Consider the following 22,453-nt stretch of genomic DNA (forward strand, 5'->3'; position numbering starts at 1 on the left):
ATGAACACCATCACACTACTGACCATATATACACCTTACCCACACTAATTAATGAACACCATCACACTACTGACCATATATACACCTTACCCACACTAATGAATAAACACCATCTCACTACTGACCATATATACACCTTACCCACACTAATGAATAAACACCATCTCACTACTACCATATATACACCTCACCCACACTAATTAATGATCACCATCTCACTACTACCATATATACACCTCACCCACACTAATTAATGAACACCATCTCACTACTGACCATATATACACCTCACACACACTAATTAATGAACACCATCTCACTACTGACCATATATACACCTCACCTACACTAATTAATGAACACCATCTCACTACTACCATATATACACCTCACCCACACTAATTAATGAACACTATCACACTACTGACCATATATACACCTTACCCACACTAATTAATAAACACCATCACACTATTGACCATATGTACACCTCACCCACACTAATTAATGAACACCATCACACTACTGACCATATATACACCTTACACACACTAATTAATGAACACCATCACACTACTGACCATATATACACCTTACCCACACTAATGAATAAACACCATCTCACTACTGACCATATATACACCTTACCCACACTAATGAATAAACACCATCTCACTACTACCATATATACACCTCACCCACACTAATTAATGAACACCATCTCACTACTACCATATATACACCTCACCCACACTAATTAATGAACACCATCTCACTACTGACCATATATACACCTCACACACACTAATTAATGAACACCATCTCACTACTGACCATATATACACCTCACCTACACTAATTAATGAACACCATCTCACTACTACCATATATACACCTCACCCACACTAATTAATGAACACTATCACACTACTGACCATATATACACCTTACCCACACTAATTAATGAACACTATCACACTACTGACCATATATACACCTTACCCACACTAATTAATGAACACCATCTCACTACTGACCATATATACACCTCACCCACACTAATTAATGAACACCATCACACTACTGACCATATATACACCTTACACACACTAATTAATGAACACCATCTCACTACTACCATATATACACCTTACCCACACTAATTAATGAACACCATCTCACTACTGACCATATATACACCTTACACACACTAATGAATAAACACCATCACACTACTGACCATATGTACACCTCACCCACACTAATTAATGAACACTATCACACTACTGACCATATATACACCTTACCCACACTAATGAATAAACACCATCTCACTACTGACCATATATACAGCTCACACACTAATGAATAAACACCATCTCACTACTGACCATATGTACACCTCACCCACACTAATTAATGAACACCATCTCACTACTGACCATATATACACGTCACACACACTAATGAATAAACACCATCACACTACTGACCATATGTACACCTCACCCACACTAATTAATGAACACTATCACACTACTGACCATATATACACCTTACCCACACTAATGAATAAACACCATCTCACTACTGACCATATATACACCTCACACACACTAATTAATGAACACCATCACACTACTGACCATATATACACCTTACCCACACTAATTAATGAACACCATCACACTACTGACCATATATACACCTTACCCACACTAATTAATGAACACCATCACACTACTGACCATATATACACCTTACCCACACTAATTAATGAACACCATCACACTACTGACCATATATACACCTTACCCACACTAATTAATGAACACCATCACACTACTGACCATATATACACCTTACCCACACTAATGAATAAACACCATCTCACTACTGACCATATATACACCTTACCCACACTAATTAATAAACACCATCACACTACTGACCATATATACACCTTACCCACACTAATTAATGAACACCATCACACTACTGACCATATATACACCTTACCCACACTAATTAATAAACACCATCGCACTACTGACCATATATACACCTCACCCACACTAATTAATGAACACCATCGCACTACTGACCATATATACACCTCACCCACACTAATTAATGAACACCATCGCACTACTGACCATATATACACCTTACCCACACTAATTAATGAACACCATCACACTACTGACCATATATACACCTTACCCACACTAATTAATGAACACCATCACACTACTGACCATATATACACCTTACCCACACTAATTAATGAACACATCACACTACTGACCATATATACACCTTACCCACACTAATTAATGAACACCATCACACTACTGACCATATATACACCTTACCCACACTAATTAATGAACACCATCACACTACTGACCATATATACACCTTACCCACACTAATGAATAAACACCATCTCACTACTGACCATATATACACCTTACCCACACTAATTAATAAACACCATCACACTACTGACCATATATACACCTTACCCACACTAATTAATGAACACCATCACACTACTGACCATATATACACCTCACCTACACTAATTAATGAACACCATCTCACTACTACCATATATACACCTCACCCACACTAATTAATGAACACTATCACACTACTGACCATATATACACCTTACCCACACTAATTAATGAACACTATCACACTACTGACCATATATACACCTTACCCACACTAATTAATGAACACCATCTCACTACTGACCATATATACACCTCACCCACACTAATTAATGAACACCATCACACTACTGACCATATATACACCTTACACACACTAATTAATGAACACCATCTCACTACTACCATATATACACCTTACCCACACTAATTAATGAACACCATCTCACTACTGACCATATATACACCTTACACACACTAATGAATAAACACCATCACACTACTGACCATATGTACACCTCACCCACACTAATTAATGAACACTATCACACTACTGACCATATATACACCTTACCCACACTAATGAATAAACACCATCTCACTACTGACCATATATACAGCTCACACACTAATGAATAAACACCATCTCACTACTGACCATATGTACACCTCACCCACACTAATTAATGAACACCATCTCACTACTGACCATATATACACGTCACACACACTAATGAATAAACACCATCACACTACTGACCATATGTACACCTCACCCACACTAATTAATGAACACTATCACACTACTGACCATATATACACCTTACCCACACTAATGAATAAACACCATCTCACTACTGACCATATATACACCTCACACACACTAATTAATGAACACCATCACACTACTGACCATATATACACCTTACCCACACTAATTAATGAACACCATCACACTACTGACCATATATACACCTTACCCACACTAATTAATGAACACCATCACACTACTGACCATATATACACCTTACCCACACTAATTAATGAACACCATCACACTACTGACCATATATACACCTTACCCACACTAATTAATGAACACCATCACACTACTGACCATATATACACCTTACCCACACTAATGAATAAACACCATCTCACTACTGACCATATATACACCTTACCCACACTAATTAATAAACACCATCACACTACTGACCATATATACACCTTACCCACACTAATTAATGAACACCATCACACTACTGACCATATATACACCTTACCCACACTAATTAATAAACACCATCGCACTACTGACCATATATACACCTCACCCACACTAATTAATGAACACCATCGCACTACTGACCATATATACACCTCACCCACACTAATTAATGAACACCATCGCACTACTGACCATATATACACCTTACCCACACTAATTAATGAACACCATCACACTACTGACCATATATACACCTTACCCACACTAATTAATGAACACCATCACACTACTGACCATATATACACCTTACCCACACTAATTAATGAACACATCACACTACTGACCATATATACACCTTACCCACACTAATTAATGAACACCATCACACTACTGACCATATATACACCTTACCCACACTAATTAATGAACACCATCACACTACTGACCATATATACACCTTACCCACACTAATGAATAAACACCATCTCACTACTGACCATATATACACCTTACCCACACTAATTAATAAACACCATCACACTACTGACCATATATACACCTTACCCACACTAATTAATGAACACCATCACACTACTGACCATATATACACCTCACCCACACTAATTAATGAACACCATCACACTACTGACCATATATACACCTCACCCACACTAATTAATGAACACCATCACACTACTGACCATATATACACCTTACCCACACTAATGAATAAACACCATCACACTACTGACAATATATACACCTTACCCACACTAATGAATAAACACCATCACACTACTGACCATATATACACCTCACCCACACTAATTAATGAACACCATCACACTACTGACCATATATACACCTTACCCACACTAATGAATAAACACCATCACACTACTGACCATATATACACCTCACCCACACTAATTAATGAACACCATCACACTACTGACCATATATACACCTTACCCACACTAATGAATAAACACCATCTCACTACTGACCATATATACACCTTACCCACACTAATGAATAAACACCATCACACTACTGACCATATATACACCTTACCCACACTAATTAATGAACACCATCTCACTACTGACCATATATACACCTTACCCACACTAATGAATAAACACCATCACACTACTGACCATATATACACCTTACCCACACTAATTAATGAACACCATCTCACTACTGACCATATATACACCTTACCCACACTAATGAATAAACACCATCACACTACTGACCATATATACACCTCACCCACACTAATTAATAAACACCATCTCACTACTGACCATATATACACCTCACCCACACTAATTAATAAACACCATCACACTACTGACCATATATACACCTTACCCACACTAATTAATGAACACCATCTCACTACTGACCATATATACACCTTACCCACACTAATTAATGAACACCATCACACTACTGACCATATATACACCTTACCCACACTAATGAATAAACACCATCACACTACTGACCATATATACACCTTACCCACACTAATTAATGAACACCATCTCACTACTGACCATATATACACCTCACCTACACTAATTAATAAACACCATCACACTACTGACCATATATACACCTCACCCACACTAATTAATGAACACCATCACACTACTGACCATATATACACCTTACCCACACTAATGAATAAACACCATCACACTACTGACCATATATACACCTCACCCACACGAATTAATGAACACCATCACACTACTGACCATATATACACCTTACACACACTAATGAATAAACACCATCTCACTACTGACCATATATACACCTCACCCACACTAATGAATAAACACCATCTCACTACTGACCATATATACACCTTACACACACTAATGAATAAACACCATCTCACTACTGACCATATATACACCTTACACACACTAATTAATAAACACCATCTCACTACTGACCATATATACACCTCACCCACACTAATTAATGAACACCATCTCACTACTGACCATATATACACCTTACCCACACTAATTAATGAACATGTCCACCCCAAAAAAAGAGGGCAAATTTTTGCTTGATTTATTGACTTAAAAAAGCATTTGATTCTATTTTGCACCAAGGGCTATTCTACAAAATGGGCTTGGTGGTCAGGTGTATGACTTAATAAAATGTATGGACACAGAAAACAACTGTGCAATAAAAACCAAAAACCAAAGAACATAATTATTTTCACAACTTCGAGGTGCGAGACAAGGCTGCAGTTTGAGTCCAAACCTTTTCAACATTTTCATCAATGAATTATCAGACATGTTGGACCATTCTCCAGTCCCGGGACACTATTTAACACAGAGGTGAAATACCTGCTATATGCTGATGACTTGGTACTTCTATCACCAACCAAAGAAGGTATTCAACAGAACCTTAACATTCTAGATCAATATAATCATAATTGGGCCCTGGCGGTAACTATCCCAAAAAAGAAAATCATGATTTCCACCCCCCAAAAAACAGATGTCAGAAGTACAAATATAAATTCACCCTGAACAACACCATAATTGAGCACACTAAAAATGACACCTACCTTGGTCTGACCATATCTGCATCGGGAAACTTTAATATGGCAGTGAATGCAGTCAAAGAAAAAGCCAGCAGAGCAATGTATGCAATAAAAATGAAATTATTCAAAATCAACATCCCAATTAAAATTTGGACCAAAATATTTGACTGTATAATCCTACCAATAGCTCTTTACGGAAGTGAGGTTTGGGGACCACTCAATAAACTGGACTTTAACATCTGGGACAATTGAATTGAAGCCCTACATACAGAATTCTGTTGGAATTCAGCGACGGTCCCCAGTCCGGAGCCTCCAGCGGCGGGCCTCAGTCCGGAGGTCCGGCGACGGTCCCCAGTCCGGAGCCTGCAGCGACGGTCCCCAGTCCGGAGCCTGCAGCGACGGTCCCCAGTCCGGAGCCTCCAGCGACGGTCCCCAGTCCGGAGCCTCCAGCGACGGTCCCCAGTCCGGAGCCTCCAGCGACGGTCCCCAGTCCGGAGCCTCCAGCGACGGTCCCCAGTCCGGAGCCTCCAGCGACGGTCCCCAGTCCGGAGCCTCCAGCGACGGTCCCCAGTCCGGAGCCTGCAGCGACGGTCCCCAGTCCGGAGCCTCCAGCGACGGTCCCCAGTCCGGAGCCTGCAGCGACGATCTACTATCCGTACGTCCCGGCGACGATCCCTGCACCAGAGGCGCCACCGAAGTGGGGGTAGCCTCAAGCGGAGCGGGGGCTGCATCCAGCACCGGAGCCCCCACCGAGTGTAGATGCCCACCCGGACCCTCCCCTATAGGTTCAGGTTTTTCGGCCGGATTCCAAACCTTTGGGGGGGGTACTGTTCCACATGTTCCAGAACTGATTTTGGTCTTTTGTGTTTTCAATTTCATCAAGTGTCTTGTTGGTATAATTTAATTGCGTTTCAGTGTTTGTTTATACTGTTTCAGAGTCTCTAGTCATATCGTAGCTCTGGGTTGTTTTGATGCTTATGTTTTTCATTTGACATTTATCTTTGTTTTTTTCTAATTGTTTTACATTCGTTATCAAACCATTTTTCAGAAACATTTAGTTTTTTGTTTCTGATTTCTTTGGTTTTCTTTGGTTTTCTCAAATTTGCTTTCGTTGCTGTTTAAAAAAAATATGCATTTGATGTTTTGAGTAGCTGAATTGACACCATCTTTGTTGTTTTGGTACTGTGAGCTATTGGAAAACTGTATAGAGTATATCATTCCATTTGAGTTCAATGTTTCAATGAATCTCTCTGCACTGTTTGGAGCCCATCTGTACCATTGATTTATGTTGTAGAGTTTATTGCGCTGTTTTTTTTAATGAATATTGCCGGTTCATTTCTTCAGAAACACGCCGATCTGACAATTGTGTCTGTGGTCTGACAGTGAATACACTAATGGAGGAGGGGTCAATGTCAGTGACAGCATAATTGACTACACTTGTAACAAGATCTGAGCAGTAAGTAAACTGACCTAAAGAGTCCACTCTGATTCTACCATTAAGCATGTACAGGCCTAAGCTCGACACTAACTCCTTTTTATGTTCAGTATTTGGTCTGTTTCTATTATTTATAATAGAACTGCCACTGTACAAGGAGAGGTGGTGGTTACCTCCCTCACTTTATCTTCTGCCTGAAATGTAATGATTTCTGTATGGAGATTGTTAAAAGAAACTGATCATCATAACATGATGAATCTGAAGGACGAGCATAAGGTGCACATATGTATACATCAGTGTCACAATAGATTGTACCTTTTTTGTTCAGTTTTAGCCAAATGTGATTAGTACCTATTTTAATTTAATTCAGTGCTAAGTCCTGCTTATGCCAAATGATGATTCCACCTGAGTCTCGGCCCCGTTTAACATTTTTATGTTTGATTGATGGTAGTAAACTTTCTCTATAGCCTGAGGGACACTGAGTATCTATGTCTCCACGATTATGATGTCCTGATGTTTTTAATCAATTCTGGATTTGTTGTTTTATGACCAAAATGTGAAGAGTGGCCCTGGATATTCCAAGAGCTGATAGTTAATGATCTCATTTATAATGAGTGATATTCACTGGTTTGAGTAAAGTACATTGAAACAACAACAAAATAGTACTAATTATATATATATATACATATACACACATACATATATACAAATATACAAATACAAACAGACACACACACACACTCTAGTTTCTCTAGTCTCTCTCTCTCTCTCTCTCTCTCTCTAGTCTCTCTCAATTCAATTCATTTCAAGGGCTTTATTGGCATGGGAAACGTGTTAACATTGCCAAAGCAAGTGAGGTAGATAATATATAAAGTGGAATAAACAATAAAAATTAACAGTAAACATTACACATACAGAAGTTTCAAAACAATAAAGACATTACAAATGTCATATTATATATATACAGTGTTTTAACAATGTACAAATGGTTAAAGGACACAAGATAAAATAAATAAGCATAAATATGGGTTGTATTTACAATGGTGTTTGTTCTTCACTGGTTGCCCTTTTCTTGTGGCAACAGGTCACAAATCTTGCTGCTGTGATGACACACTGTGGAATTTCACCCAGTAGATATGGGAGTTTATCAAAATTGGATTTGTTTTCGAATTCTTTGTGGATCTGTGTAATCTGAGGGAAAGTGTCTCTAATATGGTCATATATTTGGCAGGAAGTTAGGAAGTGCAGCTCAGTTTCCACCTCATTTTGTGGGCAGTGAGCACATAGCCTGTCTTCTCTTGAGAGCCATGTCTGCCTACGGCGGACTTTCTCAATAGCAAGGCTATGCTCACTGAGTCTGTACATAGTCAAAGCTTTCCTTAATTTTGGGTCAGTCACAGTGGTCAGGTATTCTGCCGCTGTGTACTCTCTGTGTAGGGCCAAATAGCATTCTAGTTTGCTCTGCTTTTTTGTTAATTCTTTCCAATGTGTCAAGTAATTATCTTTTAGTTTTCTCATGATTTGGTTGGGTCTAATTGTGCTGCTGTCCTGGGGCTCTGTAGGGTGTGTTTGTGTTTGTGAACAGAGCCCCAGGACCAGCTTGCTTAGGGGACTCTTCTCCAGGTTCATCTCTCTCTCTCTCTCTCTAGTCTCTCTCTCCAGTCTCTCCCTCTCTCTAGGCTCTCTCTAGTCTCTCTCTCTCTCTAGGCTCTCTCTAGTCTCTCTCAAGTCTCTATTGTCTCTCCCTCCCTCTCTCTAGCCTCTATCTCTCTAGTCTCCCCCTCTCAAGTCTCTCTCGTGTCTCTCAAGTCTCTCTCGTCTCTCTCTCTCTCTCTCTCTAGCCTCTATCTCTAGTCTCCCCCTCTCATGTCTCTCTCTCTCTCTCTCTCTCTCTCTCTCTCTCTAGCCTCTATCTCTCTAGTCTCCCCCTCTCATCTCTCTCTCTCTCTCTCTCTCTCTCTCTCTCTAGCCTCTATCTCTCTAGTCTCCCCCTCTCAAGTCTCTCTCTCTCTCTGTCTATATGGGCCTTGGTCAAAAGTAGTATGCTGAATAGAGCACCATTGGCGATCAACTAGTGGGTCCTATAGAACACATTCATCTGCTCCTTCTGCTAAGGCTGCTACCGTTCACTCTCAGTTTCCCATAGCAACCAGTCGGAAAAGTAAAAAGTGATTTTTCAACAGACAGATTGTTGCTTAAGATGTTTTCCCTCTTCTTTCCCTTGCACCTCTGCCACACACTGCATTGTGGGAAAGAAATACTGCAAATGTATACTATTTAGCTCATTGGGTTTCTTATTGAAGAGAAGTGAAATAAACTAGGGGAGGCAGATAGAGGGAGGGAGAGGATGGAGAAGAGGAAGAGAGGGGGGAGACTGTTGCACATATCTGTTACCATGGGGATGTTGGCGCAGTGACTATGCAGTAATGTGCCCCGGCCACAGGAATAGAGGTTTTGTTTTTGGTGAGGAGAAGTGAAAGAGAGGAGAGGGGGAGATGAGAGGAGGATGAGAGCAGGAGAGGAGAGGAAGTAGAGGAAAGGAGAGGAGGAAAGGAGGAAAGGAAGATAGAAGAGAGGAGAGAAAGGGAGGAGGAGAAGAGAGGAAAGGAAGGGGTAGGAGAGAGGAGAGAGGAGAAGATGGAAGGAGGAGGGAGGAGAGGTTGGGAGGTGGAGAGAGGAGGAGGAGAAAGTAGGACAGAGGAAAGGATTGGAGGAGGAGAGAGGAGAGGATGGGAGGAGGAGAGAGGAGAGGGGAGAGGATAGGAGGAGGAGGAAGGGGGAGATCTCAATTGCATACTCCTCGCATCCTCTCCTCGTTCCTCCTCTCTCTCCTCTCTCCTCCTCCATCATCTCTCTCTCCTCTCCCTCCATCCTCTCTCTCTCCTCTCCCATCCATCCTCTCTCTCTCTCTCTCTCATCTCTCCTCTCTCTTCTCCCCTCCATCCTCTCTCTCTCCTCTCTTCTCTCCCCTCCATCCTCTCTCTCCTCCCTACCCTCCTCTCCTTCCTCTCTGATGAAACTGCCCAGGGAGAATCGCAATTGCATACTCCTTGCGTCCTCTCTCCTCGCCTCCTTCTCAAAACCCATTGGTTTAGAAAGCCAGAGGCCCCTCCCCTCTGACCTTCTCCTCCCAGGAGGAGAGAGAGTAGAGGAGGAGAGGAGGAGTTTCAGTAGAGAGAGAGACGTGGGAGAGTGGAACGAGCCCCAACCTCAGCCACATCCACCAATTAACTAGAGATGGCATTTATTTTAGAAAGGGGAGTTAGACAGGCTTAGGGACTGAGAGAATGAGAGAGAACACTAAACACTAGCTGCTGCTGCCTGTCTGTCTGTCTCTCTGTCTGTCTGTTTTTCTGTCTGCCTGCCTGCCTGTCTGTCTGCCTAATTGCCTGTCTCTCTGTCTGTATGTCTGCCTGTCTCTCTTCCTGTCTGTCTGTCTGTCTGTATATCTGTGTGCCTGTCTGTGTGCCTGTCTGTGTGCCTGTCTGTGTGCCGGTCTGTCTGCCTGCGTGCGTGCCTGTATGTCTGCCTGCTTGCCTGTCTGTCTGTCTGTCTGTCTGTCTGTCTGTCTGTCTGTCTGTCTGTGTCTCTGTCTGTTTGCCTGTCTGTCTGCCTGTCTGTCTGCCTGCCTGCCTGCCTGTATGTCTGCCTGCCTGCCTGCTTGCCTGTCTGTCTGCCTGTTTTTCTGTCTGTCTGTCTGTCTGCCTGTTTTTCTCTCTGCCTGCCTGTCTGTCTGCCTGTCTGTCTGTTTTTCTGTCTGCTTGTCTGTCTGCCTGCCTGTCTGTCTGTCTGTCTGTCTGTCTGTCTGTCTGTCTGTCTGTCTGTCTGTCTGTCTGTCTGTCTGTCTGTCTGTGTCTGTCTGTCTGTCTGTCTGTCTGTCTGTCTGTCTGTCTGTCTGTCTGTCTGTCTGTCTGTCTGTCTGTCTGTCTGTCTGTCTGTCTGTCTGTCTGTCTGTCTGTCTGTCTGTCTGTCTGTCTGTCTGTCTGTCTGTCTGTCTGTCTGTCTGTCTGTCTGCCTGTCTGTCTGTCTGTCTGTTTTTCTGTCTGCCTGCTTGTCTGTCTGCCTGCCTGCCTGCCTGCCTGCCTGCCTGCCTGCCTGCCTGTCTGCCTGCTTGTCTGTCTGTCTGCCTGCTTGTCTGTCTGTCTGCCTGCCACTCTCCCTGCTTCCCTCTCTTCCTCTGAGACCTTTGATGTGTTCATGCCTCCCTTCACTCCTCTGTTTCAGATTGAATTAAAGTCTCTGTCTGCGTCTCGAATGGCAACCTGTTCCCTGTGTAGTGCACTGCTATCGAGTCCACTGGTCAAAAGTAGTGCGCTATAAAGGGGAAAAAATGATACCGTTTGGGACTCACTCTCTCGCTGCCGCCTGCACAGCCACCACACAAATGGTTAGTGGATAAAATCCATTTCAATAAAGGAGACAATACCAGGACATAATGGAGGTCTGATAACAGCCATGTTCCCGAAGACAGACATGTAAATCAAAACACAAGCACAGAAAACAGAACATTTACCCGTAAAAAAAGAGAGAGACTCTGAATACTGCCGTTGTAATCAACACCACACATTCATTTGATTAACCAATAATAGTTACCCGTGCAAGGGCATTTGCATACGATGTAACGTCAACACACAGGTCATTACGGTACCGCCTGCTGAATGGGGAAACAGAACAGTGTTACTGACTTGTTGCTTAAGTTTCTAAAATTACCATGAAAGATCATCCTTGTAGCTGTATTGTTAGTTCCTGGCATTGGATTGGTGGAGGCTTGGGCTTGTGGGCGTTTCTTATACCAGTCATTTCCTTTCAAATCAGTGAAGGGAAGTGAACAAGTGCACACTTGGGGAGATAGGAGAGTTAACTGGGACATAGCTTCAGTCTTCAGCCAAGTGCACACTTGGGGAGATAGGAGAGTGAACTGGGACATAGCTTCAGTCTTCAGCCAAGTGCACACTGGGGAGATAGGAGAGTGAACTGGGACATAGCTTCAGTCATCAGCCAAGTGCACACTTGGGGAGATAGGAGAGTGAACTGGGACATAGCTTCAGTCATCAGCCAAGTGCACACTTGGGGAGATAGGAGAGTGAACTGGGACATAGCTTCAGTCTTCAGCCAAGTGCACACTTGGGGAGATAGGAGAGTGAACTGGGACATAGCTTCAGTCTTCAGCCAAGTGCACACTGGGGAGATAGGAGAGTGAACTGGGACATAGCTTCGGTCTTCAGCCAAGTGCAGTCACCACCTGTTGCTGACAGGAAAATTACGTCAGAGAATCACTCTGAAAACAACAAGCTATCCAGCGGACGTAATACTTCTATACTTCGACAACGGTTTGTTCAAACACGGACGACTGTATCAAAGATGTTGTTCTATCTAATTAGTCAAATTTCTTTTGATAAATGAGTTTGTTTATATTCCAAGTTCAACGGATATAATGAGGAAGCGGTCGTATCTAGAAGTGCAACGTTGAGTAGTCCAGTTAGATCACATTCATACCACATGTAAACACCATACATAATTTATCAGGCTGATGACACCGCTCTGCTGCTCAGCTCTTCTACCGAGTCTCTGCAAGTCAAACCCTGACAGTTAAATAACATCTAAGTACTAACAAGGGCATTGATAGTCACTCTGCGTCGTGAATATATGATGTTTACTAGTTTATGCATAATCCTGTGACATGTTCTGTCCCTGTGTGTTCACCCACTCTAATAAAAGGTACTTAGGACATTATCGAGGGAAGTTGCCTTTAAAAGACATGTTGACATGGTTCCTTTGATTGAAACCCGGTCTGGGGTTGTCTGGGGTTGTCTGGGGTTGCCTGGGGTTGTCTGGGGTTGCCTGGGGTTGTCTGGGGTTGTCTGGGGTTGTCTGGGGTTGTCTGGGGTTGTCTGGGATTGACTGGGGTTGTCTGGGATTGACTGGGGTTGTCTGGGGTTGTCTGGGGTTGTCTGGGGTTGCCTGGGGTTCTCTGGGGTTGCCTGGGGTTGTCTGGGGTTGTCTGGGATTGACTGGGGTTGTCTGGGGTTGTCTGGGGTTGCCTGGGGTTGTCTGGGGTTGTCTGGGATTGCCTGGGGTTGTCTGGGGATGTCTGTATTGTCTACGTAGTCACCACGCCTTCTCAAATTAAGATATTTACTTAACAAGTGAGACAAGAAAGGAAAAAACTAGGACTATTTTACTTATATTGTGGAGAGAGATAGAGAGACCAACATCGAGAGAGAGAGCGACAGAGAGCGATAGGGAGGGAGGAAGGGAGGGAGGGAGAGGGAGAGTGAGAGATGGATTGACTTTGAGAGGGGAGAGAGAGAGAGAGAGATTGACTTTGAGAGTGGAGAGAGAGAGAGGGAGAGAGAGAGAGAGAGAGAGAGATTGACTTTGAGAGGGGAGAGAGAGGGACAGAGAGAGAGAGAGAGAGAGAGAGAGAGAGATTGACTTTGAGAGAGAGAGAGATTGACTTTGAGAGAGAGAGAGATTGACTTTGAGAGAGAGATTGACTTTGAGAGGAGAGAGAGAGAGAGAGAGAGAGAGAGAGAGAGAGAGAGAGAGAGAGAGAGAGAGAGAGAGAGAGAGAGAGAGAGAGAGAGAGAGAGAGAGAGAGAGAGAGAGAGAGAGAGAGAGAGAGAGAGAGAGAGAGAGAGAGAGAGAGAGAGAGAGAGAGAGAGAGAGAGAGAGAGAGAGAGAGACAGAGAGAGAGACAGAGAGAGAGAGCAGGTGAGAGAGAGGGGGGAGAGCTTTAGGTGGTTCTATGATCAGTGTTCTATTAAATCACAAGCATCGCCTGCAAGTAGCCGTGGCAGCAATACCCATGTGCTTGGAACCTGCAAACTGGAAATGAAATTCTCCACGACTTCTCAAAATGGCACAAGCTATTAAGTTTCCATTTTCCGAATACCAGCGGTCACTGAACATTTCATAGAGGGATTTCTACTGTACTTTCCCTCTGAGGCTCTGAGCAGAGGGCTGAACAGAGGAGAGGCCAGGGGTTAAGAATGAGGAACAGAGGACATGGGTAAAGAATGAGGAACAGAGGACATGGGTTAAGAATGAGGAACAGAGGACATGGGTTAAGAATGAGGAACAGAGGACATGGGTAAAGAATGAGGAACAGAGGACATGGGTAAAGAATGAGGAACAGAGGAGAGGACATGGGTAAAGAATGAGGAACAGAGGACATGGGTAAAGAATGAGGAACAGAGGACATGGGTAAAGAATGAGGAACAGAGGACATGGGTAAATAATGAGGAGCAGAGGACATGGGTAAAGAATGAGGAACAGAGGACATGGGTAAAGAATGAGGAACAGAGGACATGGGTAAAGAATGAGGAGCAGAGGACATGGGTAAAGAATGAGGAACAGAGGAGAGGACATGGGTAAAGAATGAGGAACAGAGGAGAGGACATGGGTAAGGAATGAGGAGCAGAGGAGAGGACATGGGTAAAGAATGAGGAGCAGAGGAGAGGACATGGGTAAAGAATGAGTAGCAGAGGAGAGGACATGGGTAAAGAATGAGGAGCAGAGGACATGGGTAAAGAATGAGGAACAGGGGACATGGGTAAAGAATGAGGAACAGAGGAGAGGACATGGGTAAAGAATGAGGAACAGAGGAGAGGACATGGGTAAAGAATGAGGAACAGAGGACATGGGTAAAGAATGAGGAACAGAGGACATGGGTAAAGAATGAGGAGCAGAGGACATGGGTAAAGAATGAGGAGCAGAGTAGAGGACATGGGTAAAGAATGAGGAACAGAGGACATGGGTAAAGAATGAGGAGCAGAGTAGAGGACATGGGTAAAGAATGAGGAACAGAGGAGAGGACATGGGTAAAGAATGAGGAACAGAGGAGAGGACATGGGTAAAGAATGAGGAACAGAGTAGAGGACATGAGTAAAGAATGAGGAACAGAGGACATGGGTAAAGAATGAGGAACAAAGGACATGGGTAAAGAATGAGGAGCACAGGACATGGGTAAAGAATGAGGAACAGAGGACATGGGTAAAGAATGAGGAACATAGGACATGGGTAAAGAATGAGGAGCAGAGGAGAGGACATGGGTAAAGAATGAGGAACAAAGGACATGGGTAAAGAATGAGGAACAGGGGACATGGGTAAAGAATGAGGAACAGAGGACATGGGTAAAGAATGAGGAGCAGAGGACATGGGTAAAGAATGAGGAACAGAGGACATGGGTAAAGAATCAGGAACAGAGGACATGGGTAAAGAATCAGGAACAGAGGACATGGGTAAAGAATGAGGATCAGAGGACATGGGTAAAGAATGAGGAGCAGAGGACATGGGTAAAGAATGAGGAACAGAGGACATGGGTAAAGAATGAGGAACAGAGGAGAGGACATGGGTAAAGAATGAGGAGCAGAGGACATGGGTAAAGAATGAGGAGCAGAGGACATGGGTAAAGAATGAGGAACAGAGGACATGGGTAAAGAATGAGGAACAGAGGACATGGGTAAAGAATGAGGAACAGAGGACATGGGTAAAGAATGAGGAACAGAGGACATGGGTAAAGAATGAGGAACAGAGGACATGGGTAAAGAATGAGGAACAGAGGACATGGGTAAAGAATGAGGAACAGAGTAGAGGACATGGGTAAAGAATGAGGAGCAGAGGACATGGGTAAAGAATGAGGAACAGAGGACAGGGGTAAAGAATGAGGAGCAGAGGACATGGGTAAAGAATGAGGAGCAGAGTAGAGGACATGGGTAAAGAATGAGGAACAGAGGAGAGGACATGGGTAAAGAATGAGGAACAGAGGAGAGGACATGGGTAAAGAATGAGGAACAGAGGAGAGGACATGGGTAAAGAATGAGGAACAGAGCAGAGGACATGGGTAAAGAATGAGGAGCAGAGGACATGGGTAAAGAATGAGGAACAGAGGACATGGGTAAAGAATGAGGAACAGAGTAGAGGACATGGGTAAAGAATGAGGAACAGAGGACATGGGTAAAGAATGAGGAGCAGAGTAGAGGACATGGGTAAAGAATGAGGAACAGAGGAGAGGACATGGGTGAAGAATGAGGAGCAGAGGACATGGATAAAGAATGAGGACGCTTTCCTTATTTCTTGTTCAGTGCTCTACCTCTGAAAGAGCCCATAAGGAATACAGTCCCATTTGGGACGTAGAGGAGACAGGAGAGAGGTCAATCATTTATCTATAAAGAGCTGTTCGTAGACGACAGAGAAGAGAGAGAGGTCAATCATTAATCTATAACGAGCTTTTCTTAGATGACAGAGAAGAGAGTGAGGTCAGTCATTAATCTATAAAGAGCTGTTCGTAGATGACAGAGAAGAGAGAGAGGTAAATAATGAATTTATAAAGAGCTGTTCGTAGATGACAGAGAAGAGAGAGATGTAAATTATTCATATATACAGAGCTGTTCATTCTGTAGAAGACAGAGAGAAGGGAGAGAAGTAAATAATTTATCTATGGAGAGATGTTGCTAGCTGTTAGCCAGTAAAGATGAATACTTCTCCATATGCCTTCTCCATGTAGTTCACTAAGGGAAGTAGTGAACTACATGTAGTTCAAACAGTAGTTTAACTATATTTAACAGTAGCTTGGTGGTAGTTGAACTATATTTAACAGTAGCTTGGTGGTAGTTGAACTATATTTAACAGTAGCTTGGTGGTAGTTGAACTATATTTAACAGTAGCTTGGTGGTAGTTGAACTATATTTAACAGTAGCTTGGTGGTAGTTGAACTATATTTAACAGTAGCTTGGTGGTAGTTGAACTATATTTAACAGTAGCTTGGTGGTAGTTGAACTATATTTAACAGTAGCTTGGTGGTAGTTGAACTATATTTAACAGTAGCTTGGTGGTAGTTGAACTATATTTAACAGTAGCTTGGGTGGTAGTTGAACTATATTTAACAGTAGCTTGGTGGTAGTTGAACTATATTTAACAGTAGCTTGGTGGTAGTTGAACTATAGTTTAACAGTAGCTTGGTGGTAGTTTAACTATATTTAACAGTAGCTTGGTGGTAGTTGAACTATATTTAACAGTAGCTTGGTGGTAGTTTAACTATATTTAACAGTAGCTTGGTGGTAGTTGAACTATATTTAACAGTAGCTTGGTGGTAGTTGAACTATACTTAACATAAGCTTGGTGGTAGTTGAACTATATTTAACAGTAGCTTGGTGGTAGTTGAACTATACTTAACATAAGCTTGGTGGTAGTTGAACTATATTTAACAGTAGCTTGGTGGTAGTTGAACTATATTTAACAGTAGCTTGGTGGTAGTTTAACTATATTTAACAGTAGCTTGGTGGTAGTTGAACTATATTTAACAGTAGCTTGGTGGTAGTTTAACTATACTTAACATAAGCTTGGTGGTAGTTGAACTATATTTAACAGTAGCTTGGTGGTAGTTTAACTATATTTAACAGTAGCTTGGTGGTAGTTGAACTATATTTAACAGTAGCTTGGTGGTAGTTTAACTATATTTAACAGTAGCTTGGTGGTCGTTGAACTATATTTAACAGTAGCTTGGTGGTAGTTTAACTATATTTAACAGTAGCTTGGTGGTAGTTGAACTATATTTAACAGTAGCTTGGTGGTAGTTGAACTATATTTAACAGTAGCTTGGTGGTAGTTTAACTATATTTAACAGTAGCTTGGTGGTAGTTTAACTATATTTAACAGTAGCTTGGTGGTAGTTGAACTATATTTAACAGTAGCTTGGTGGTAGTTGAACTATATTTAACAGAAGCTTGGTGGTAGTTGAACTATATTTAAGAGTAGTTTGGTGGTAGTTTAACTATATTTAACAGTAGCTTGGTGGTAGTTGAACTATATTTAACAGTAGCTTGGTGGTAGTTTAACTATATTTAACAGTAGCTTGGTGGTAGTTTAACTATATTTAACAGTAGCTTGGTGGTAGTTTAACTATATTTAACAGTAGCTTGGTGGTAGTTTAACTATATTTAACAGTAGCTTGGTGGTAGTTTAACTATATTTAACAGTAGCTTGGTGGTAGTTTAACTATATTTAACAGTAGCTTGGTGGTAGTTGAACTATATTTAACAGTAGCTTGGTGGTAGTTTAACTATATTTAACAGTAGCTTGGTGGTAGTTGAACTATATTTAACAGTAGCTTGGTGGTAGTTGAACTATATTTAACAGTAGCTTGGTGGTAGTTTAACTATATTTAACAGTAGCTTGGTGGTAGTTTAACTATATTTAACAGTAGCTTGGTGGTAGTTGAACTATATTTAACAGTAGCTTGGTGGTATTTGAACTATATTTAACAGTAGCTTGGTGGTAGTTTAACTATATTTAACAGTAGCTTGGTGGTAGTTTAACTATATTTAACAGTAGCTTGGTGGTAGTTTAACTATATTTAACAGTAGCTTGGTGGTAGTTGAACTATATTTAACAGTAGCTTGGTGGTAGTTGAACTATATTTAACAGTAGCTTGGTGGTAGTTGAACTATATTTAACAGTAGCTTGGTGGTAGTTTAACTATATTTAACAGTAGCTTGGTGGTAGTTGAACTATATTTAACAGTAGCTTGGTGGTAGTTGAACTATATTTAACAGTAGCTTGGTGGTAGTTTAACTATATTTAACAGTAGCTTGGTGGTAGTTAACTATATTTAACAGTAGCTTGGTGGTAGTTTAACTATATTTAACAGTAGCTTGGTGGTAGTTGAACTATATTTAACAGTAGCTTGGTGGTAGTTGAACTATATTTAACAGTAGCTTGGTGGTAGTTGAACTATATTTAACAGTAGCTTGGTGGTAGTTTAACAATATTTAACAGTAGCTTGGTGGTAGTTTAACTATATTTAACAGTAGCTTGGTGGTAGTTTAACTATATTAACAGTAGCTTGGTGGTAGTTTTAAACTATATTTAACAGTAGCTTGGTGGTAGTTTGAATTATATTTAACCGTAGCTTGGTGGTAGTTTGAACGATATTTAACAGTAGCTTGGGTGGTAGTTGAAACTATATTTAACAGTAGCTTGGTGGTAGTTTAACTATATTTAACAGTAGCTTGGTGGTAGTTTAACTATATTTAACAGTAGCTTGGTGGTAGTTTAACTATATTTAACAGTAGCTTGGTGGTAGTTTAACTATATTAACAGTAGCTTGGTGGTAGTTTAAACTATATTTAACAGTAGCTTGGTGGTAGTTGAACTATATTTAACAGTAGCTTGGTGGTAGTTTAACTATATTTAACAGTAGCTTGGTTGGTAGTTTAACTATATTTAACAGTAGCTTGGTGGTAGTTTAACTATATTTAACAGTAGCTTGGTGGTAGTTTAACTATATTTAACAGTAGCTTGGTGGTAGTTTAACTATATTTAACAGTAGCTTGGTGGTAGTTTAACTATATTTAACAGTAGCTTGGTGGTAGTTTAACTATATTTAACAGTAGCTTGGTGGTAGTTTAACTATATTTAACAGTAGCTTGGTGGTAGTTTAACTATATTTAACAGTAGCTTGGTGGTAGTTTAACTATATTTAACAGTAGCTTGGTGGTAGTTTAACTATATTTAACAGTAGCTTGGTGGTAGTTTAACTATATTTAACAGTAGCTTGGTGGTAGTTTAACTATATTTAACAGTAGCTTGGTGGTAGTTGAACTATATTTAGCAGTAGCTTGGTGGTAGTTTAACTATATTTAACAGTAGCTTGGTGGTAGTTTAACTATATTTAACAGTAGCTTGGTGGTAGTTAACTATATTTAACAGTAGCTTGGTGGTAGTTGAACTATATTTAACAGTAGCTTGGTGGTAGTTTAACTATATTTAACAGTAGCTTGGTGGTAGTTTAACTATATTTAACAGTAGCTTGGTGGTAGTTTAACTATATTTAACAGTAGCTTGGTGGTAGTTGAACTATATTAACAGTAGCTTGGTGGTAGTTGAACTATATTTAACAGTAGCTTGGTGGTAGTTTAACTATATTTAACAGTAGCTTGGTGGTAGTTTAACTATATTTAACAGTAGCTTGGTGGTAGTTTAACTATATTTAACAGTAGCTTGGTGGTAGTTTAACTATATTTAACAGTAGCTTGGTGGTAGTTGAACTATATTTAGCAGTAGCTTGGTGGTAGTTTAACTATATTTAACAGTAGCTTGGTGGTAGTTTAACTATATTTAACAGTAGCTTGGTGGTAGTTGAACTATATTTAACAGTAGCTTGGTGGTAGTTTAACTATATTTAACAGTAGATTGGTGGTAGTTGAACTATATTTAACAGTAGCTTGGTGGTAGTTTAACTATATTTAACAGTAGCTTGGTGGTAGTTTAACTATATTTAACAGTAGCTTGGTGGTAGTTTAACTATATTTAACAGTAGCTTGGTGGTTTTGTTTTACTATGTAGCGGTTTAGCTAACTACTAGAACTACACATTTGACCATTTTAGCAAATTAACTCAAATGTGAATGAGGTGGAGAATAATTTAATTTCCTTTCTGCATCAGACCTGCCATTTTCTCACTTTTTTTTCTCATGTCTGTGTTTCATAAAATTATACATTCTGTTAACATTTGATCCAACATTGATTGGTTTCATGATCACTTTTCGGTTCCAATCGCTTCCAATTTGTGGTCCATGACATTTGAGATTTACACATGATACCTTTTAACAAAGTAGTTTGGATGTAGTGAACTCTCTGGTTTTCATATAAGCCCTTGGGCTTCCAACCACACCCACACACAGATTATTATCATTTATTTGTAATCAATATTCACTTGTTATATTTGGTGAACATTTAACTTAACATTTAGTTAAGTAAACTATATTTTTCTTAAGGTCTAGCTGAAGTACTGTATAGCTTCTCTTCTTCCAGTGTTAATTAAACAGTAGCTAGTATAGGTGTAAACAGTAGCTAGTATAGGTGTAAACAGTAGCTAGTGTAGGTGTAAACAGTAGCTAGTGTAGGTGTAAACAGTAGCTAGTGTAGGTGTAAACAGTAGCTAGTGTAGGTGTAAACAGTAGCTAGTGTAGGTGTAAACAGTAGCTAGTGTAGGTGTAAACAGTAGCTAGTGTAGGTGTAAACAGTAGCTAGTGTAGGTGTAAACAGTAGCTAGTGTAGGTGTAAACAGTAGCTAGTGTAGGTGTAAACAGTAGCTAGTATAGGTGTAAACAGTAGCTAGTATAGGTGTAGTAGGTAAACCACATTTTCAGAGTAACTTCCCCTAACACTTCCTGCAAACGTGTCTGGGATGTTTGTTTTGTTGTTTTTTTGGAGTTAAGAGTTTATCAAAAGGACAACTGGAAAAAGAAAATGACAAGTAAAACATCTGAAGACATTGCTTGGATTCTGAATGTATTTCTTAGATGATGTGAAATCAGAAAGAGCTAAACAAGGAAATCAGCATAACTAAGACATCTCATTATGATCAGAACAACCTCTTTTTAAAAACGTAATCAAAACAAACTCTCTCTCTCTCTCTCTTTCACTATTTTGTCTCTCTCTCACTCACTCTATCAAAAAACATCACAGATGAAACAGATTTGCCAGCAGCATATCAGCCTGCATGCCACTGCTTGTCTCTAGAGCTAAGCTGGGTTGGTCCTGGTCAGTCCCTGGATGGGAAACCAGATGCTCCTGGAAGTGGTGTTGGAGGGCCAGTAGCAGGTACTCTGGTCTTAATAATACATAAATACATATCCCAGGGTAGTGATTGGGGACATGTGTAAGGTGCTGTCTTTCAGATGGGATGTTACACAGGTGTGTAATCATACCATCATGGCTACCTAATCATCCTCATCTTCCAAT

Source organism: Oncorhynchus kisutch, linkage group LG19 (assembly GCF_002021735.2).
Source record: "Oncorhynchus kisutch isolate 150728-3 linkage group LG19, Okis_V2, whole genome shotgun sequence".
In the NCBI taxonomy this organism is placed as follows: Eukaryota; Metazoa; Chordata; class Actinopteri; order Salmoniformes; family Salmonidae; genus Oncorhynchus; species Oncorhynchus kisutch.